Source organism: Sapajus apella, unplaced genomic scaffold (genome assembly GCF_009761245.1).
Source record: "Sapajus apella isolate SASKATOON/1434 unplaced genomic scaffold, GSC_monkey_1.0 scaffold8, whole genome shotgun sequence".
NCBI classification, from domain to species: domain Eukaryota; kingdom Metazoa; phylum Chordata; class Mammalia; order Primates; family Cebidae; genus Sapajus; species Sapajus apella.
Genome location: NW_022436948.1, coordinates 816048 through 825752, shown reverse-complemented (window position 1 = coordinate 825752; position 9705 = coordinate 816048). Strand labels below are relative to the sequence as shown.

At 47.0% G+C, this 9705-nt stretch overlaps 1 long non-coding RNA gene across 1 annotated transcript; it reads left to right on the top strand.

Moving 5' to 3' along the window:
• The first annotated feature begins 3352 nt into the window (after positions 1–3352).
• Positions 3353–4982, top strand: LOC116550727. Its single transcript, XR_004268551.1, has 3 exons — positions 3353–3373; positions 4425–4430; positions 4892–4982. It is a non-coding gene; the product is annotated as an uncharacterized LOC116550727 (long non-coding RNA).
• The last annotated feature ends 4723 nt before the right edge of the window (positions 4983–9705 follow it).

Genomic DNA, 9705 nt, shown 5'->3' with positions numbered 1-9705 from the left:
GCACAGGTTCTGGGTCTGGAGTTCTTTTTTTGTATTGTTTTGTTTTATTATTTTATTGTAGTTCTTATACCTGAAATTGGCAAGAGTTCCAGATGGAGAAATTTCCAGACTCCTTGGATCCAGATGAGTGCATGATTCATCTTCTAGTAACCTTACATTCTGGAGGCCTGCGACTGACCCTTATCTAACTTCTTATTGGATCTGATTCAACCATGGACCCAGTCCACTGAAAAAATTGCTCAAATAAAGCCAAAGAGCTCAAAACAGAAATTTGTGGAGCTCAAAGACAGAAGAGAATTAATCCACAACCTCCAATTGCAACAGGTGCATGGACCTGTAAGGCTCTTTCACGTGGTCACTCAGTGCTTCTAGGGGTCATTGGAGAGTGCCTTCAGATCCCACTTCTGACACCAAACTGTCATGAGAAAAATTTTAGACAAATTAAATTTAAAAGAGTTTATTTGAGCAAAGGATGATTCATGCATTGGGCAGCATTTAGAACTAAAAGAGGTTTAGAGAGCTGCACACAGCAGCATGACAGTGGTTTTATAGGCAAAACACAGAACCAAAGTAGAGAAATCACTTAATTGGCCACAGTTAGGTCTCTGCCTTATTTGGGTGTGATGTGATGAGTTCACTGCCTGTAATTGGCTGAAACCTGACTTTTCACAATTTGTTGAAACTCAGCTGTTTGTTTTACTGCTAAGTTAGGTTTTAGCTTGTTTATGTAGTATGTTAGATTGCAGTTCATTATGTAACTCAGAGTATAAAAATAGGCTCAGGCTAGTGGCTTCTTGCTTATTTACTTTACCAGTTTTCATTAAATTGTTCTGTAAACCTAACAGAATTTCCTCATATCCCATAAAACTGGAGGGAAGGGTGCCTGGTTTTCCACTGCAACTGGAGCAGAAGGTACCTGGGGGAGGAGCAGCTGGTGGGAGGTAAGAGCCCGGGTTGTAAAAGCCCCAGTCTGAAGGATTTGAACCAATTCTATAGGCTCTGGGCACTTTCTGTCACTGTCAGTCAGGGCAACTTCAAGATAGGGGCTGTGTTCTAGAAGGCTCCTCTACAGGGGAGCATGGAAGATTAACTGGAGGTCTAAGAGGCGAAAAGGGAAAGTAGCAGGTGTGCAAAAGAGAAACGGTTGGATGAGGAAGGAGCAGGTGTGAACGATAATGAGAAGGCAGCACCATGCTTGGTGACTGAGGAGCAGGTGGGTGCTGTCCTCTCACTGGGGGGTGCTGGATCCATGACTCTGGGCCCCGGACTTGGCATGGCTTTGCTGCACTGTTGAGAAAAATGGTGTTGGAGTGAAGTTTGTCAAGACAATCACCCCCGGAGAGCACCACAGCCCTGCCCAAAACAGTAAAAATCCATAACTCCAGGGAAGAAAAATGAGAATCACTCATTTCCTACCATCCAGAGGTAACCAATGCTGACACTTTGTTAAATTTCCTTTCTGGGTCTCATTCTTCTGTTCTTTTTTTTTTTTTTAAACAAAACAGTTGTACACACTGGAGAAGAGCTTCCACAGCTTGCAGTGGGCAAGAGTTATACCTGGGTCACAAAAACACTAACCATAAAAGACGCTGATAACGATGAAATAAAGAACTAGCAAGACAAAACATTCACAATACATGGTTCTGACACAGAGCCTCTGGATGTGCAAATAAGAAGAAAAAACAAGAGGCCAGTGAGAAGAAGACTTGCTCAGATCCTCCAGGAGACACGAGAAGTCCGCGAGCAGCAAACATAGATGCAAAGGTGTTCGACCCATTAACAAGCATGCAAATTTAAACCACTGCGTGGAACTGCTGCTGCACGGCCTCCAGACAGCTGAAATGGAACAGGCAGAGGTTGCCCTTGGACAGAAGATGTGCAGCAAATGGAACTTTCAGCGATGGCTGCTGGAGGTGCACAACTCCTCCGGAAGAGGAATATCGTCTCCTGAAGCTAAGGATGCATGTCTGTGGCTTCGTAGTTTCTACTCCGAGACATGTGGTCAAGAGAAATGTGAACGTGTGTGCACCAGAAACGACATTCACAGCACCCTCTTCATAACATCTCCACTCCACAGGTTCCCCAAAACAAGTGAGAGAGTAAAATGCGGAATATCTGTGTGCTGGGCTGCTCCGCCACAGGGGGAATGACAGCCTGCACAGATGCACATCAACTTGGGTTGCCTCCGGAACCTTACACCAAGCAGGAGATGGCTCCTCCGGGACCTTACACCAAGCAGGAGACGGCTCCAGGCCCCAGGCTCTGTAACACTGTTGAGAAGAGTGATGTTACAGTGAAGTTTGCTAAGGAGAGCATTACAGCACTTCCCAAAACAGTAAAACAACACAGAGTCTGTCCTGAAAGTCTGTTTCCATCCAAGCTCAGAATCACAGGAAGCCACCTGTGCTGTGGCAGCACGAGGAGATGCATCCTTTCTGGCCCACCCCAGGCCCTCACTGCAGCCAGGAACCCTCTCCCAGAAAGTCCATGCTGACTGCCCCTGCCCTTCCGGATTGCACTCTGGACATTCTTTCCATGACTGGTCTTAACACCTCTCCCCACTGCTTAGGCGGCAGCCGTGGTGCTGGGAACCTGGAATGTGCAGGAACCGCTGGCCTTGCAGTGCTGCAGAGTCCGAGGCATGCCACCTGAAGCTCTGGTTCTTGTTCTGGGTGCAACCCAGAAGCCTGCCCTTGCCAAACATCCCAGGAACACTGGCACTGACAGCTGAGGCTACATCCAAGACAGAGAGTGAGGAAGGCCCCAAGGGAAGGCCAGTGTGGGTCACATTGTCCTCCCCAAGATGGTGAGTGTGAGCCTGGCACGGGAGGCCCTGGGAGGGTCACCCAGCATGACCTGTTGTGAGCAGTTCATTCAGGGGACACAGGGAGGTGCCAGTCTGTATCCTCTCATGACCAGTAGAGAGACACCCCTAACCATCACATGATGTGCAGCTCAGTTTTTCTAAGGGCCTGGAAGTGAATACTTCAGGAGACTACGTGAAGAGCCCACTGTGTTCATCTGTTCTCGCACTGCTAATAAAGACATACCCAAGACTGGGTAATATATAAAAAGAAAAAAGATTCAATGCACTCACAGTTCCACATGGCTGGGGAGGCCTCACAATCATGGTGGAAGGCAAAGGAGGAGCAAGGGCACATCTTACATGGCAGCAGGCAAGACGTGTGTGCAGGGAAACTGCCCTTTATAAAACCATCAGATCTCATGAGACTTATTCACTATCACAAGAACAGCACTGGAAACATTCACCCCATGATTCCATTACCTCCCACCGGGTCCCTCCTGTGACATGTGGGGATTATGGAAGCTACAATTCAAGATCAGATTTTGGGTGGGGACACAGCCAGACCATGTCATTCCACCCCTGGCCCTGCTCATGTCCTCACATTTCAAAACAAATCATACCTTCCCATTAGTACCCTAAAGTCTTAACTCATTTCAGCATTAACTTAAAAGTCCACAGTCTAAAGTCTCATCTGAGACAAGGCAAGTCCCAAATGTATTAGGGCAGTCATTAAAACTTAAAGTTCCAAAATAATCTCCTTTGACTCAATGTCTCACATCCAGGTCATGCTGATGAAAGAGGCGGTTTTCCACAGCCTTGGGCAGCTCCACCCCTGTGGCTTTGCAGGGCACAGCCTCCCTCCTGGCTGCTTTCACGGGCTGGCATTGTCTGTGGCTTTTCCAGGTTCATGGTGCAAGCTGTCAGTGGATCTACCCTTCTGGAGACTGGAGGATGGTGACCCTCTTCTCATACTAGACAGTGCCCAGTGGGGACTCTCTGTGGGGACTCTGACCCTGCATTTTCCTTCTGCACTGCCCTAACAGAGGTTCTTGATGAGGGCTCTGCCCCTACAGCACACCTCTGCCTGGACATTCAGATGTTTCCATACATCCTCTGAAATGTAGTTGGAGGTTCCCAAACCTTAATTCTTGTCTTCTGCACACCCAACCCCATGTGAAAGCTGCCAAGGCTTGGAGCTTGCACCCTCTGAAGCAACAGCCTGAGCTGTACCTTGGCCCCTTTTAGCCATGGCTGGAGCTGAAGCAGCTGGGACACTGTCCCAAGTGTCCCAAGGCTGGACACTGCAGGGGAATCCTGGACCCAGTCCATGAAAGCACTTTTCCCTCCTAGGCCTCTGGGCCTGTGATGGGAGGGGCTACCACAAAGGTCTCTGACATGTCCTGGAGATATTTTCCCCATTGTCTTGACGATTAACATTTGGCTCCTAGTTACGTATGCAAATTTCTGCAGCCGCCTGAATTTCTCCCCAGAAAATGGGTCTTTCTTTTCTACCATTGTCAGGCTGAAAATTTTCCAAACTTTTGTGCTCTGTCACCTCTCAAACACTTTGCTGCTTAGAAAATTCTTCTGCCAAATACCTCAAATCATCTCTCTCAAGTTCAAAGTTCCAGAGATCTCTAGGGCAGGGGCAAAATGCCACCAGGCTCTTTGCTAAAGTATAGCAAGACTCACCTTTGCTTCGGTTCCCAACAAGTTCCTCATCTTTATCTGAGACCCCCTCAGCCGGGACTTTACTGTTCATATCACCATCTGCATGTTGGTCAAAGTCATTCAACAAGTCTCCAGGAAGTTCCAAACTTCCCCACATTTTCCTGTCTTCTTCTGAGCCCTCCAAACTGTTCCAACCCCTGCCTGTGACCCAGTTCCAAAGTCACTTCCACATTTTTGGGTGTCCTTACAGCAGGACCCCACTCTCTGCAGTACCAATTTGTTGTGTTAGTTCATTCCTTGTTGCTACTAAAGACATACCCACAACTCGGTAATTTATAACAGAAAAGAGGTTTAATGAAGTCACAGTTCCATATGGCTGGGGAAGCCTCACAATCGTGGCGGAAGGTGAAGGAGGAGCAAAGATATGTCTCAGATGGTGGCAGGAAAGGGAGTATGTGCAGAGGAACTGCCCTTTATGAAGCCATCAGATCCTGTGAGACTTATTCACTATTGATGCAGAATTTAGCTCTTAAATCCAGGTTCTTATGTCACGACCAGGAAAAGTTAGGCATGCAGACATATTGAAGAGTGAGGGGAATGGAATTTGTTGAGAAAAAAAGGAAAAAACTCTCAGCAAAGAAGAAGGGGATCCTTCCAGCAGGCTCCCACATTCTCCCACATTGCAGATTGAATTCCAGGCCACCACACACAAGCTGAAAAGGCCAAGCTCCTCCCCCTTGCACAAAATTTGAATTTCTATGGCTCCACCCCCATTCTCCCAGCACGTTGGTGGATTGGAGATTCTCCAAGGACCCTCCCCCTTATCTGCCTCCTGCATGTATCATTATCACAGTAACAGCACAGGAAAAACCCGCCACCATGATTCAATTACCTCCCACTGGGTCCCTCCCATGATAAATGATGATTATGGGAGCTATAGTTCAAGATGAGATTTGGGTGGGGACACAGCCCAAGCATATCACCCACTTCCTGTGGCACTTTGTTCTCTTCTACTTCATCTTCTCAATCATTCGCCAGAATAGACACTGCATCCCATTTTATGGGTGACACCACAGCTTTCCTGGGGATTACACACAAGTGTCTACTGGAGCCAGGGCCAGACCTCTGATTCCCTGACCTACTTTTCATATGCTTTTAATCAGAGGCTCTCCCTACAGGATAGGTTTACAAATGCTAATCAAGAAAGGTTGTTTTTCATTTAAATAATTCTCAACAGCTAAATCTCAGAGCTCTCCATTTAAAACAACAGAGTGGACTACTTAGGAATGTTTAACAAGAAGTGTGCAAACCTTATATGGGAAACCTTAAAACCCTCTGGAAGACATGAGGCTGAGGTCATTGAATGGAAGGGAGCCTTTGCTCTTGAACAGGATGACTCCACACCATTGAACATTTTCCATACACGCTTTATACATTTAGTGCAATCCCAATAAAAACGCCAATTTTCTATTGATCTAGACAAACAGATACTAAACGTCATATAGAAAAACAAACAAGCAAGAACAGCCAGGAAACACAGAAAAAACTCCCAACAAGGGGGCCGGTGGAGACGCTACAGCCTACATCAAGCTCTGTGACAGAAATGGTGAGAAGCCAGTGCACAGAGAACAGACCAGTGGAGCAGAACGGAAGGCTCAGAATAAAATAGGGTGCCAAGTACTTATGGAAATTAATTTTTCTAAATGAAGATTGTAATGTAGTTTGGATCCATGTTCCCACCAAATCTCATGTCAAATTGAAGTCCCCAGTGTTCAAGGTGATTGGATATTGGGGGCAGGGGTCATACGCACGGTTTGGCACCATCCCCTCAGTGTCGCTCTCATGATAGTGAGTGAGTGAGTTATGAGATCTGCTTGTTTAAAGTGTGCGGCACCTCCCCCATGTCTCTCTTCCTCCTCCTCTGGCCACGTAAGATGCATTTTCTTCCCCTGTGCCTTGCACTGTGATTGTATATTTCCTGAGGCCTCCCCAGAATCAGAAGCCACTATGCTTCCTATACAGGAAGCCTGTGGAACCGTGAGACAATTAAGCCTCTTTTCTTTATGAGTTACCCAGTTATGGGTGTTTCCTTACAGCAGTGTGAGAACAGACTAACACAGAGAATTGGTACCAAGAAGTGGGGCATTGCTCTAAAGATACATGAAAATGTGGATGAAGCTTTGGAACTGGGTAACAGGTGGAAGTTGGAAGAGTGCAGAGGGCTCAGAAGAAGACAGGGAGGTGAGGGAAAGTTTGAAACTTCCTAGAGACGTGTTAAATTGTTGTGACCAAAATGCTGATGGTGATATGGACAATGAAGTCCAGGCTGATAAGGTCTCAGACAGGATTGAGGTTGTGCTATGCTTTGGCAAAGAGCCTGGCAGCATTGTGCCCCTGTCTTAGAGATCTGTGGAATTTTAAACTTGAGGGAGATGATTTTGGATATCTGGTGGAAGAAATTTCTAAGCAGCAAAGCATTCAAGATGTGGCCTGGCTGCTTCTAACTGTCTGTGCTCATTTGTGTGAGCAAAGAAATGACCTAAAACTTGAATTTATATTTAAAAGGAAGCAGAACATAAAAGTTTGGAAAATTTGCAGTCTGGTCACTGTGGTAGGAAAGAAAAGCCTATTTTCAGGGGAGGAATTCAAGCAAGCTGCAGAAATTTGCATGAGTAAAGAGAAGCCAAGTACTAACATCCAAGACAATGGGGAGAAGGCCTCCAAGGCATTTCAGAGACCTTTGCAGCAGCCCCTCCCATCAAAGGCCTGGAGGTCTAGGTGGGAAGAATGGTTTCGTGGGCCAGGCCCAGGGCCCCAACGCCCTGTGCTGCCTTGGGACACTGCTCCCTGCATCTATGCCACTCCAGCTCCAGCTGTGGCTAAAAGGAGCCCAGGTATGGCTCAGGCTGCTGCTTCAGAGAATGCAAGCCATAATCCTTGATGGCTTCCACGTGGTGTTAAGCCTGCAGCTGCACAGAGTGCAAGAGTTGAGGCTTGGGAGCCTCTGCCTAGATTCAGAGGATGTATGGAAAAGCCTGGGGTCTCCAGGCAGAAGCGTGCTGCAAGGGGGAAGCCTGACGGACAACCTCTATTAGGGCAGTGTGGAAGGGAAATGTGGGACTGTAGCCCCCACACACAGTCCCCACTGGGGCACTACCTAGTGAAGCAGTGAGAAGAGAGCCACCATTCTCCAGACCTCAGAATGGTAGATCCACTGACAGCATGCACCGTGTGCTTGGAAAAGCCATAAGCACTTAACACCAGCCTTTGAGAGCAGCTGTGGGGGCTGAATCCTGCAAAGTCACAGGGGTGAAGTTGTTCAAGGCCTTAGGGGCTCACTTGTTTCACCAGTGTGCCCTGGATGTGAGACATGAAGTTGAAGGAGATTATTTTAAGGCTTAATGACTACCCTACTGGATGTCAGACTTGCAAGGGGCCTGTAACCTCTTTCTTTTGGCTGTTTTTCACCTTTGGAATAGGAGTATTTACACAATGCTTGTAACCCTGTTGTATCTTGGAAGTAACTAACTTGTTTTTTATTTTACAGGCTCATAGATGGAAGGGCTGTCTCAGATAAGACTTCGGACTTTTGAGTTAATGCTGGAATGAGTTAGGACTTTGGGGGACTGTTGAGAAGGGATAATCCTATTTTGCAATGTGAGAAGGACATGTGATTTGAAGGGGCCGGGGCAGAATGATGTGGTTTGGATCTGTGTCCTCACCAAATCTCATTTCAAATTGTGATCCCAGTGTTGGAGGTGCAGCCTGGTGGGGGTGATTGGATTATGGAGGTGTTCTCATGAATGGGCCAGCACCCTCCCCTCAGTGCTGTTCTCATGACAGTGAGTGAGAGAGTATCGTGATATCTGGATGTTTAAAAGCATGGTGCCTCCCGTGCTTCTCCCCACTCCTGCCCCAGCCATGTAAGCTGTGCCTCTCTCCCTTTCTCCTCCGCTGTGACTGTAAATCTCCTGAGGCCTCCCAGAAGCAGAAGGTGCTATCCTTCCTGCAGAGCCTGCATACTGTGAGCCAATTAAACCTCTTTTTAAAATAAATCACCCAGTTGTGGGTACTTCTTTCTAGCAGTGTGATAACGGACTAATATAGATGGCATCTCAAATCATTCGAGCAAAGTTGGACTTCTTAACAAATGGTGCTGTGGCAACTCAGTAGCTATCTGGAAAAAGTTAAAATGAGTTCCACACTGTGGCATTAGATTGGTATATTTTGGTGTTATGAGTCATGTGAATGGTACGTATCGGTATTACGATACATGTGATGGTACACATTGGTTCTATCACATATATAAATGGGTTTCCATCCAGGGTTCCTGGCTCATAATTCCCTTACCCCTCGTTACTCTTTTGTTACAAACTGGGTGCACTGGGCCCCAAGGGAGGCCTCTCACCTTCTCCTGTCCTTCTTTCACTCTGATGTCCCCACCTTGCTGACTGTGGGTCTTAAGACCCTCCCCTGAAAGGGTCCCACCCTAGACCCTGGGGGAAGGCCTGCTGATGTCATGAAGCTTCCATGAAAATCCACCAAGAGAACGGCGTTCAGTGAGCTTTTGGAGCAGAACACATGGAGGTTACTGGAGGGTGGTGCCCAGGGAGGACATGGAAGCTCCAGGCCCCTCCCACAGACCTCCCACACCATATCTCTTCATCCATATCCTTGGCAAGATCTGTTATAGTAAACTGGTAATGTAAATAAGTATTTCCCTGAGTTCTGTGAGCCACTGCAGCAAATTAATCAAACTCCAGCTTGAAGCTGGTTGGTCAGAAGTTCCAGAGGCGCACACTTGCAACTGGCAGGAAGGAGGGAGTGGTCTTGGGGACTGAGCTGTTACCCTGCAGGCGAAACTAGCTCTGTGCAGACAGTGCTGGACAGTTGTTGTGGTGTGATGGCAGAGGAGAAACAGACATGGAGAGTTTCCCCTGCACATACCTCACACCATACAAAAGAACATCCCACTGGATTCGGGATCTGAATGTGAAAAATGAAACAAGTACTAGAAGAAAATACGGGTGAATTCCTCCATACCCTGGGAATAAGGAAAGATTTTTCTAGGAATCAAATCAAAACACTAATTTGACTACATGAAAATAATAGCATTCTGCATGGCCCAGAACACCACAAAGGCAAAGAAAATTAAGAGACTGGGAAGGAGGTGTGTGCCGCATGCCACAGATAAATAGCTAGTATTTCTTATATGAAAAGAATTCAAT